We start from the raw sequence: 12,653 nt of genomic DNA on the forward strand, positions 1-12,653 counted from the left end.
TTTGACAGAGATCGTAAGTAGGCAGAGAGGCAGGCAGAGAGAGAGGAGGAAGCAGGCTCCCCGCTGAGCAGAGAGCCCCATGCGGGGCTTGATCCCAGGACCCTAGTATCATGACCTGAGCAGAAAGCAGAGGCTTTAACCCACTGAGCCACCCAGGTGCCACCATGATAGTATTCTTTAAGGGCTTATGTGTTAGAGGAAAGATTCCTTCTTACAGCAGCACTTTCAGACATTTGATCTCCTTCTTCTCTGATTCTAAAAATAGGTCTTCAAATATTTATAAATTCAATAAATATTTAGTCGATACCTTCTGTGTGTCCAGCATTGTGTGTGTGTGTGTGTGTGTGTGTAGAGGGAGAGCTGTCCAAAGCTCTTCGCCAGATCTTTTTAAGTCTAAAGCATATTTTACATACTATTCATGTAGAAAATTATTATATTAGCAAATTGACAGGAGCTAGTAGAAGAAAGTTTCAAAGAAGTAGCTTTAGACACACTTTCTTTCCACAGTTCCTAAGGAGATAAAACTATTTGGGGCAAGAAATTTCCAAGATAGATCAAGTCAAAGGAAATCTGGTCAGTACAAGCTCCACAGAGAGATGGCTCTGGATGTTTAATAAAAGAAAATGTTTCAGGGCGCCTGGGTGGCTCAGTGGGTTAAGCCTCTGCCTTCAGCTCAGGTCATGATCTCAGGGTCCTGGGATAAAGCCCCGCATCGGGCTCTCTGCTTGGCAGGGAGCCTGATTCCCCCTCCCCCTCTGCCTGCCTTTCTGCCTAGTTGTGATCTCTCTCTGTGTCAAATAAATAAAATCTTTAAAAAAATAAATAAAAGAATATGTTTCAAGGAGCCTGAGTAGCTCCAGCCTTAAGGGTACCAGCTTCCCAAGTACACACTTTATGGCCATTCTGGAAACAACATGATGGGTTAAGAAGACTCCATTGCATGTAAAGGTGTGAGGAGAGTTTGTAACAGGTGCAAACAGCACCCCTCGGGGCCCGACTCTCCAGCCTGAGGTCCCCGGTACCCCCTGGAGGGCTGGTTGAAGGCACCACCTGCTCCAATGGAAAATGGATCTGGAAGTCAAGTAGGCCAGACAGGCACATCCAACCAACTGAGCAATTTTAGTAAAATCACATAAGCTCTTGGTCATAGTCCTCTAATCTGTCAAATGGAAGTAATAGTTAGCCACCTCCTCCCACCCCACTTTAACACGTCCAGAGTTGCAGAGTAATAAAATGGGGTAGTGGGTAAGAACATATTTTAGAGCCAAATACATGCAAATGTTACTGTTCAATTTTCAGACTACACGAGACACTATCCAGGCCCCAGCCTAGACTTCTGTCTTCCAAGACCAAATTAAAAATAGACCGCTTTTTCTCCATGGGCCTCACAGCCTGTAAGCCCACACTGCCTTTCCAGCTAGGCCTGGAGAAGGTTGTGGCCTCCACAATTTCGCACTGTCTCACTTTAGAAGGGAACTCCAGGCTCCGGGCTGTAAATGCTATTGTTGTTTTCCTTCGTTTTATTAGAAAGAAATGTGCTCTGGGCTATGCCTGACTTAGATGTGATCTGGTTCAAAGGGAGAGGCCCCATTCCAAGCCAAAGACAACATTGCTTGTACACGTGAGTTCTGTCTGGAAGCAGCAGAAGCTCGAATATCAAGGGTAATCTAGGGTTTTGATCTAGTATTCTAAATTAAAACAGCACGTCAAAACAATGGTAAGAAGGTACCAGACTGAGGGTCAAATGTTTTGCTATTTCTCTGCAGGTTCTCAGATCCAGCAACACACCCACTACCCACATGCATCTCTGAATGATGACTGATGGGCATTTCTGTTGATCGACTGACTAAGAACCCATCACATCATAGATGGGACATTGCACTCAGCTTTTCTTTGAGCCTGAAGTTCTCAGTCATTCCAGGAGAATTAGCAGATACTTTTTTCTTTTGAGGTGTTGGGATGCTGATGGAAAAGTGGGCGTTCATGTTGGGAGAGAGACAGAGAAATACCCATTACATCATCTCTAGGCATTGTGGTATTTGAGATTTAGATGAGTGACGTGAAAAAGCAAGAAATTTTCTCTGCATCTGGGTGCTTGGTTCCTTGGTCAACATAGTGGGTCAACATAGTGGGAAGGAGTCAGAGTAGTTTGAAAGTCTGAAAAATGTCTCACATTCCCCCCCACCCCATCCTTCATCCTTCCCCCTTTCTTCTTCTGTCTTGTTTCCTTCTGTGAACTGGCCTGAGCCAATCTGGCCATTCTCTAATGTCAAGTTCTTTGGTACTATCTGGAGCCTGTGATAGTAGAAGTGGGTAGGACTCCTACCCCCCTACCCCAAAGGCCACAGTGAACATTAACATATTTATTATCTATCAAGCCCCACAAAAGCCACCAAACCTATTTTGTGAATGTGGGACCCTCTCTGCTCCATGATTTCGCTTTCTAACAAACATCTTGGATTAAATGTTCACTCTAGTCACGTGAAACCGAATAATCTGGCAACCAGGAAGAGACAATCGGCTACCCCAGGGTCTCTCATCCTGGACATGACTGACATTTTGAACGAGATTCCCTTTTTCATGATTGTTGTGCTGCACCCTGTGGGATGTTAGCAGCGTCCTGGCCTCTGCCCACGAGATGCCAGCAGTGCCACCTCCCTGATGACAAAAACTAAAAACGCCTCTAGATGTTGCCAAATGTCCCTGGGCGAGGGGAGTAAAGTCATCCTGGTTGAGAACCACCTGCCCAACTGGATCAGCCAATGGAACGTTCTAGCAAGTGAGGGAGGTGAGAACCAAATAGAGCTGTAATCCAAGATTCCACTCCAAAGTTAGTTCACTGGGCCTGCTGGCGTGTTGTACCTATAGCTGTTTGAGAATCCCAGGTTACTAACATAAAGATGGTTTCTAGCATCCTTTAAACTAATGAAAACCCTCTGCTGTGGTTTGGGATAGCAATATATACTTTTTAAGATTTTATTTATTTATTTGAGAGAGAGAGGATGAGAGAGAGTGAGAGCATGAGAGGAGAAGGCTCAGACGGAGAAGCAGACTCCCTGCAGAGCAGGGAACCCTGTGCGGGAGTCGATCCCAGGACTCCATGAACATGACCTGAGCCGAAGGATGTCGCTTAGCCAACTGAGCCACCCAAGCGTTCCCGGGATAGTAATGTTGAAAAGTTTTTGCTTTGGATATTTCTGCCGCACAGACTTTTGTTTAGGGTGCCTCAGTACTAAGGACCATGAGAATGTTGCTGAATCCTTCGACGAGCATCTAACCTCCTCCAGCTCTGCGTTACGGCGGACCTGGATACCATGTCCAGTGTAGTATGATACTGACGCGTCTCTGCAAGCAAATTACAGCCAGTCGAACACCTTCTCTTCTCCGGCTCTTCCTTCCTGATGAATTACGTCATTCATCTCAGGGCTTGAGGCAGACCTGGGGATCTGGAAGTTCTACTCGGATATTTGAGTAAAGTGAGCATATTCTAGAGAGAATGAGTGCTTCAGTCGGCTCCAATAGAAGGAGACTCTATTGTCCCCTTTTGGCTACCAGGGTAGTTTACTAAGACCAGTGAGTGGTTTGGGGGTGGGACATTGAATGTGATGGGAGGATCCTTTTTGCTTGGTTTTCTTTATTACAAATGTGATGTGACGTCTAATTGGCCACCTCCTCACATTTCCACGTATTTATGAATATGGCTAACATGGCTTTCCCATGTTATTTATATAAACATAATATTTTTTTACCAAGATCTTTAAGCAAAATTAGTTTTCAAAGACAGGTATTGTGTTTAGCTATGAGTACTTTGCAAAAGATCACAAACCCTAATGGGTGGGGGATGGGAGAAACTGGGACAGGATGGTAGCAATCTCTAATGAGTACTGATGCAGAAGCAATGACAGAAGACAGGGAAATACAAAGCAAAACCACAACGAGATAGCACCTCACACCTGTCAGAATGGCTAACATTAACAAGACAGGAAACGACAATTGCTGGCAAAGATGTGGAGAAATGGGAACCCTCTTACGCTGTTGGTGGGAATGCAAGCTGGTACAGCCACTCTGGAAAACAGTATGGAGGTTCCTCAAGATGTTAAAAATAGAGCTACCCTACCACCCAGCAATTGCACTCCCAGGTATTTATCCAAAGGAGACAAACATAGTGATTCAAAGGGCACGTGCACCCCAATGTTTACAGCAGCAATGTCCACAATAGCCAAACTATGGAAAGAGCCCAGACGTCCTGGATGAATGAATGGATAAAGAAGATGTGTTATAAAAAAAAAAAAAAAAAAAAAAGAAGATGTGTTATATACATACAATGGAGTACTACTCAGCCATCAAAAAGAACGAAATCTTACCATTTACGACAATGTGGTTGGAAATAGAGGGTATTATGCTAAGCAAAATAAGTCAGTCAGAGAAAGACAGATATTATATGATTTCATTCATATGTGGAATTTAAGAAACAAAACAGATGAACGTGGGGAAGGGAAGGAAAAATAAAATAAGATGAAATCAGAGAGGGAGGCAAACCGTAAGAGACTCTTTTTTGTTATTATTATTTATTATTCATTTTTTATTTATTTTTAAAAGATTTTCCTTGTCAGAGAGAGAGTGAGTGAGAGAGAGCACAAGCAGGTGGAGCAGCAGAGGGAGAGGGAGAAGCAGGCTTCCCACTGAGCAGGGAGCCTGATGCGGGTCTCAATTCCAGGACCTGGGGATCATGACCTGAGCAGAAGGCAGTTGCGTAAGGGACTGAGCCACCCAGGTGTCCCAAGAGACTCTTAATCATAGGAAATAAACTGAGGGTTGCTGGAGGGGAGGAAGGTGGGAGGATGGGGTAACCGGGTGATGAGCATTAAGGAGGGCACATGATGGCATAAGCAATCAGTGTTATATGCAACTGATGAATCACTGAAATCTACCTCTGAAATTAATAACATGCTCTCTTTTAATTGGTTTTAAATAAAAATAAAAATAAAAAACGAAATGACAGAAGAGATTTGACATGGATGAGGTAGCCCAACAGGGTTTCCGGGTATGTGTCTGTGTGTGTGCCTGTGTGTGTGCAGGCGCACGTATATGCATATTGGTGTATGTAAGAGATAGACCTAAAGGTCAGAAAGATAGTGAAGACACGGCCCACTTCTCTCCACCTTTCACAATTTGGCCTAGAGCTGGTTCTGCAGCCCCAACATGGACTGAGACATGGCCTCATGTGGGACACAGATTCCCTCCGGTCTAGACAGATTTATGTCAGTTTGACCCAAGCATGACTCAGCAGCTCAGTGGAAATCATCAGTAACATTTCAAGATTTCTGTCTGGTCAAGAGAGTTAAAGGAGAGTAGAAAAGTGGGCTCACCACTCTCTACTCCCTCAGCTGGCTGTCAGTCAGTGCTGGAGACGGCGCGATGCTCTGGCCTGTGCAGAAGGAAGCAAAACGCCCAGATAACTCTCTTAGCAGATCAGCTGCTCGGCCGTCTGCACTCACCACGGCCATCACCATGTAGCCAAGCTGTGTAGGACAAATGCCTCAATTTCTCACTTGTGCTTAAACACCATGTTAGACACGTACTTTGTTTCAGAGAACTCCTACTTTTCTCGTGCGTGTTTAAATGACGTCCAACACTGTGAGAATGCTTGGTAGACTTCCAGCAAGAGGAAAAGTACATCCACGTGCGATGGGAACCTCGGGAAAACTCATTTGAATGAAGATGAAGGATAAAAATGGCAGGTGCCCTCAGGCTGCTCCATTTGGGGGTCAAGTAGGCGGCAAATGTGAGATCTACTTTCACTAAAGCAACACGGTGGGAGTCCTTTCATGCTCCATCAGAGACTGAAGAGGGAAGGGGGCCAACCCCCAAGAGGGCCCAGAGGACCGGCCACTGTGTTCTGGGCTGCCCCTATGTGGCTTCATAAAGTGACACTAAGGGTGGAGACGGTTTACCTTCTCTACCCTTCCCATGGCTGTGTTCTCCCTCTCTCAGTCTGGGTACCCAGAACTGCTCCCCGCCCGAGCCATCGGAGGGTACCTGCATCAGACTGCATAAAGGGGGACAGAGTGAGGTGGGGACATGCCCATATTCCAGGTCAGACCTTCTGCACTCGGCACCTGGCTCTACCATTCCTGAGCTGCGTGACCCTGGGCAAGTTGTTAACTTCTCTGTGCTTGGTTTATTCATCTGTAAAATAAAAAAGAGCATCTTCTCAAGCCTGGGTTGATATAATCTCAAGACATAATCTTAAAGGAGATTATATGCATGAAGAGTTTAGGACAGGCATCAAATACATGGTAAACAGCTCAATAAATGTTGGCCTAGTGCCTTAGCGATCAGCCATTTTCACTGGAGGGTGAATTTTATTTCCTTTGCTGTGCACCTCTCTCCCAGAAGTTTTTGTGTGGTAAACCTCATCTCCCCTTGAGATTTGGTTTCCTGTTAGATGGATGTCCGATATAAGCTAGAAGGTGAGAGAGCTAATTTGGGGGGGGGGGTGGAGCAGTATGCCAAAGCATATGATATTCTCACATGTTCAGAAGCTGTGTGCCCATGACATAAGGCAGGTCAGCATGTCCCCCTGCTCCAAGGATCAGCCTTCTTGGCTGTGGGTACTGTTTACTTCTTCTGGGTCTCTCTGGATCACACTTTGGCTGGCAAAGCCAGCAGGTCCTCTTGAGTGTGTGTCCAGAACCTCGACTAGAAACTTCCCAGGTGGCCTCAGGGTGGGCTGGTGTATCAGACAGCCCTGGGGCAGCTGCGGGTCCAGCGTGGACTAAAAATGAAAACCCAGCTTGGCAGGAATAGTTTCCCGTGGATGAATTATAATAGGGAAGGGGCTCATCCTAGTTCATCCTTTTGAAGGTTCATTGACGGGGAAAATGTTTAAGGCCCTGGGACACATGGAAGGCACCCGTTTTGTTTCCTCAAACTACCTCCCTTCTGGAATGGGGAAACCAGGTGATGGCACGGGGCTGCCTTTAACTTTGCCTTTGGTTCCATAAATAAGATTTGGTCAGTAGGGAGGAAAGAAACAGAAGGGGGGAGCTATCCTGGCAAGTTTGTCTCAGAAAGGTACACCTGACTGCAAATCCATCACGGACGCTTGAACTCTGTGACTGCAATGTCTGCTCTCCCCGTACCTCCTCAAAGCTTTCTGGCTTCCTCGTCTCCTGCAAGGACCATAGCCTAAAACGTGTCAGGAGGTAGGGAGTGAGGGTGATCCTTGCATTCCTGGTGTCTGTCATCTAGCAGGCTTCCATCCCACCTTCGCACCAAATTACTTCCCCGCACGTCGCCCTCCAGGCACATCAGCGGCCTGAACGCTCCTGCCGTCTTGAAGGTGGGACGCGGAGGCGGCGCTCCCCGCGATGACCACAAGGAGGCGATCGAGCCTCAGGAGAAGCCGGCGGGCCGGGCGAGGAAAGCCCCGCGCGGGCCGCGGGCGGTCGCTCAGGAGCCCAGCTGGAGATGCCTGTCGGTTCCGCTTTGACTGGGACAGCTGCGAGAGAGCTCCTCGGGGCCTGGGAACAGCTCGCTGCTCCAGAAAAACAGTGAGTGGATGTGCGATTCTTCCCCGGTGATTCCAAATCGAACACCTCCTTCCACCGCACCCGGGGGCGGGCGAGGCCGGCCGGCAGGATGGAGGACACGAGACGGGACCAATTACCATCGCTTCCCCGGAGGCAGGGCCCACAGTCGCTCTTGTATCGCGCTGCGCTGCGAAGGAAGTGGGCTGCAACAGCCGTCTTCCCACGACTTGCCCAATCAGTTCCTGTTGCTTTTCATGCTGAGAAAAAGCCTCCCCCCCACCCCGCCCCCCAGGGCTCCTGGGTTGCTTCTGTTTTCGTTTGTAACAATCTCCAGCAATACCTCCTCCTTGGGACTTGGCTCTGCATGAAAGAAGGAAAACCGCGGGGTGTGAAGGGTTGCACGTCTCCCAGACCCACGGCCCATGTGTGCAGAGGGAACGCGGGGGACCTTGTGACTCCTCCCCTCAAAGTTTAAAGGGAATAGTTTAGGAAGGGGTGTCTAGAAAGCAGAAAGGTGGCTTCAGCTGAGTCGTCCCCCCCCCCCAAAGGAAAATGGTATTTGGAGAGAAAGAACAGGGGTCTGGCACAGGACGCGTCTCAGTGATTGTGCGCCTCGTCTCCCTTCTTGTACTATCAGCTCATAGTCACCGAGCCCAGCAAATTTAGGAAAAGTGGTTCCCTCTCTAGAATGTGCTAGAGGATAAACTTCAGTATCCATCTATCAGGACACAAGGATAGTGTGTGTGGGGTGGGGTGGGGGGAGGGCGGATGGAGCCCTAAGCCCTGAGGTTGGTAAATGGGAACTAATCGGGAGCTTTCCGGCTGCCGCACCCCTGCAGAATGACTGAAGGGAACGGAGAGAGGGGTGGGTACATGACAGGCCTGGCCCACGGGGCTGGGTCCACTCTCTCAAAGCCCACTGGCTTGGCACCTGCTGTCTTGAGGGGTACTTTCCCCTGAGTGTCCGCAGGGGCAGAGCTGTGTCCGGGTGTCACTGCGAAGAAAGGGACACCTGGAACTCTGCCACGCAGACCCATGTGATGCCAGGAAAGCCTTCCTCAGAGCAGGGCTCCCCTGGGAACGCTCTCATCACACTTGTGAAATTTTCCTGCTTCCCCAACTGTCATCCTCCAGGACCATCTGGTCTCCAGGCTGGAGCTCAAAGGGCCTAAGGTTTTGCAGCCGGAAGTTGACCTGCAGGGGCGCCCGTGTCCTCGAGGGCTTCTGAAGGCCCCTGGGGTTCTGGGACTGGTCTGGGTCTTCCTATACTCATGCGATGGCAGGGATCCCCTGTGGGGATCTGGGCCCTGTGCCTGAGGGGCTGAGTCGTGACCTGTGACCCAGATTCTGAGGGTTGGACTGTTGCAGGAAGCGCAGAGGGTCTGTGTGGAGGCCTGTCTGCGGATGTGCTTGGGGCCTGGTAAAAGAAGTCATGTTGTTACACACAAGATTGGCTTAAAGGACTTCTGCAGGGTCGGTAAGTTGTTTGGGACTGCTCCATTTCCTCATAGACGCCTGATGAACTGTGTCCTCGCTTTTCTGATCCAGGGTCCTCCTGATGACCACCTCGATGCCCAGGGCTTACAAGACCCCTGGAATCCCACTGGAGTCACCAGAGCTTAATGCCCCGCACGGCTCTCTGTGGTCAGCCTCTATCTGCCTTTCAAAGAGAGATCGGAAATAGTCTTTTGTTTGCATAATACGTGACAGTGTGAGAAACCCATTGATGTAAACTGTGCTTTTTGAGCCTGACAACGGCCTTGAGTGGGAATTTGAATGATCCCTGTTCTTTAGGTGAGCAAAGACCAGAGAGTGTAGGGAAAGGCTCAGGTGAGTGAGGAAACGTGTTTTTTTGTTCCAGGAGCCATGTTCTTCCTGCCATACTGCTCTGATGAGACTGTAAGCTCATTCTCCAAGAAAGAAGGCTGATGGCGATTCCAGACACTTCCTCCTTCCTCGAGATGTGGGACTGTGATTTCTGGGGCGCAAATGCCCCATGCTTGTCAGAAATCTCAGAGGAGAGTTTTGAACAGTGTGGCTTTCGGCCAGCTTGGGGGGTGTGGTGGCATTGACGGGGGTATTTGGGGCCTTATGGATTTCTACCCACAACTCCCTCCCCCCCCATCCCCCAGTATGTGTAGGGTCTCTGCACAGACCAGCTAGGATGGAGTGGTACAGGCCTTGTTTTAAATTCATTCTGCTGTCAGTACACAGAAGGCAGAATGGCAGAAGGCATTTCCCTCTGATTGTTACTTTAAAGCTCTGATGGGCAGCACCTGGGTGCCTCGGTCAGTTAAGCGTCTGCCTTCGGCTCAGGGCATAATCCCAGGATCCAGGGATCGAGTCCTGCATCCGGCTCCTTGCTCAGTGGGGAGCCTGCTTCTCCCTCTGCCTGCCGCTCCTCCTGTTCCTGCTCTCTCTCTCCAACAAAAAAATAAATACAATCTTTAAAGCTCTGTTGTGCAATGCAGTAGCCTTTAGATACCTGTGGCTATTGAACATTTGAAATGTGGCTGGACAATGGAGATGTCTGGTCAGTGTAAACTACACACTGGAATTCCAACCCTTAGTACAAAAAAAAAAATCGAAAGGAGTGTACAATGTCTCTTTAGCAAGCTTACATTAGTTACATCTGGAAATGATAATATTTTGGATATACTTGGTTACATAGAATTACTATTGCAATTGGTTTTACCAATTTACTTTTTTTTAATGTGGCTAACTCAAAATTTAAAAGCTTGTGACCCACGTTCTTGTTCCTCTAGACCATGCAGCTTCTACGGAGTCACTGAATAGTTCAAAGAAAGCTGCATTCATGTTACAGAAAGTATTCATGGGAAGCACGCTTTTCTTCCTGTTTATATGAAGAAAGTATAAACTTCATAAAGCCTGGTTAGGGGGAAGTCTTCAAAACACAAAAATAAACCTCTTCCTTCTGAATGATGTATATGTTATCTTACAAAGAAAAAAAAAAAACCAGCACAAAAGAGCAGAAAAGTCCAGACAAGGACTGGACCTGTGACCCAGGTGACATAGGAGGGGTGTGTGGGTCTGTTAGGGAGGAGTCTTCCCAGCACCGGGCATGACCTGTGGGCTGCCGGTGGCAGCATTTCATGGGAAGCCAGCATTTTGACTTTATTTTTAAGGAGGGGGAGGTCAGAGGTACAATGTGTAGAGGACTGGCTGGCACCTGTCTGCTTCAGTCTCTGATCGGTTGGCCTGAGCGTCCAGGGAACATCAGCTCCTGAACTGACTACACCTGCAGCCCAGACACACACCACGGCTGGGCAAGATCCTCGGCCCTGGCGTTGGGGGGCCTCTTTTAGCTGAACAAATTAGGTTTCTCCAAACAGTACCCTTTCCCTGAATACCCACAGAGCTGGATGCCATCCCCTCGGAAAGGTGACTTCTTTCCCATTTGCATAGTCAGTAGACAGACTCAAGGCTACAGTATTTGCATTACACGGGGTTTATTCATGGTACAGCCGGAGAGCCCCTTCTCCGTGTGATTAGTGCTGTGGATAAAGAAATGTTTACAGGTCACAAAGCCACACGAACATCTCAGACAGAATCTGCAGAGCAGCATTGTGTCCTTAATGTTGTTTGTTTAAACAATCTGATGAAATATCCTGTATAATCCTCTCCAATTCACTGTGGACAGGACCTGCAACCACGTCACTCCCAGGACTAGAATATATTATATGGCAAAGGTGAAGGAATCTGCTGATGTAATCAAGGCCCCTGAATCACCTGAATCACCCAGGGTGATTATCCTGGGTGGGTCTGACCTAATCAGTTGAGTCCTTTAAAAGGAGGTTTAGGATCGGAAACTGAAGAAGTCAGAGATTCAAAGAAGCACAGAATTTCTGCTGCTGAATCTAAAAAAGCAAAGGTCCACATTGTAGAGAAGGCCACATGGCAGGGGATGGCAGGGGATGGCCTCTAGATGCTGAGCGCCTCTGTCTTATACCTCCAAAGAATGGACTTCTGCCTGACAACCAATGAGCTTGGATGGGGAGCTCAGCTTTCAGATGAATCCACAGCTGCCAGCCTGAGTTCCACCTTGCCAGACCCTGAGCAGAGGACCCAAGTGAAGCCATGCCCAGACTTCTGACCCCCAGAAACCATGCAATCATAAATGGGTGCTATTTTAAGCCTCTAAGTTTTGTGGCAACATGTTACGCAGCAATAGAATATGAAAACAGGAAATATGGACCCACGTTGCAGAAAGAATCTGTGGCTAACAGAGCTCACAGGGCTCTGTTTTCAGCCGCCCATGAAAATTCCAACCAAGCCAACACACAAATGTTAGAACACATATCTGTTTATTTGTTTCCTGGGCAGTTAGGTCCGGAAAGTGTTGCTTCAAGGTCCCTCCTTTCAACCCACTGTAACCTTCCAGGCTTCACATGGTGCACGGGAGTGTGGATGGCGGGAGGAAAGATGTTGGCACTGTCAACCAAGTGAGCTCAGCTGGAAGCTTCTGGTTCCCCTGGCCTCCGCCACCCCCCACTATGCCTGGAGAACGGAAGCAGCCATTCACTGTTTAAAGAATGCTATTAAATGCTGGTTGGATTTCTGGTAGGGAAGCCTGAAACAGCAGCACTGGCCTAGTTACAAAAGAGCAGACAATTTATATAAAGAAAGCTTCATGAGATCTCACTAGATATTTTATTGTTATAAGCATGGACAGGACACATAGCTGTGTGCTGGCGTACTATGATGACATGATTTCATATCCCAGGTCACACTGTTAGAAATCTGTAGCCTCTCATTCCAAAGCTAACATCTGTCAAATGATGAGACACTATTTTCATAGACATTTTAAAAAAATACATAAGAAAGATAACATCCATTGTAAGCCCCTCCTTTATTTTGGGCACTCAGGGAAACAGACTTCCATTGGCTTGGGTCACGGCTCTCTTTGGGGTGCACAATTTCTGTCTGACATCACCTTCATGTGCCACAGATCAAATGCTTTCCATCTACACGGGATTTCTGGGACCATACTTGTTTCCTTTTGTCTTCTTCAATGGTTGTGACTTTCTTCTCCTCTCACCTCAGAATAACTCCCTCCCCTGCATTTACACTGACAGGTCGCTATGCTCTTTCTCATCC

Source organism: Martes martes (assembly GCF_963455335.1).
Source record: "Martes martes genome assembly, chromosome: 6".
NCBI classification, from domain to species: domain Eukaryota; kingdom Metazoa; phylum Chordata; class Mammalia; order Carnivora; family Mustelidae; genus Martes; species Martes martes.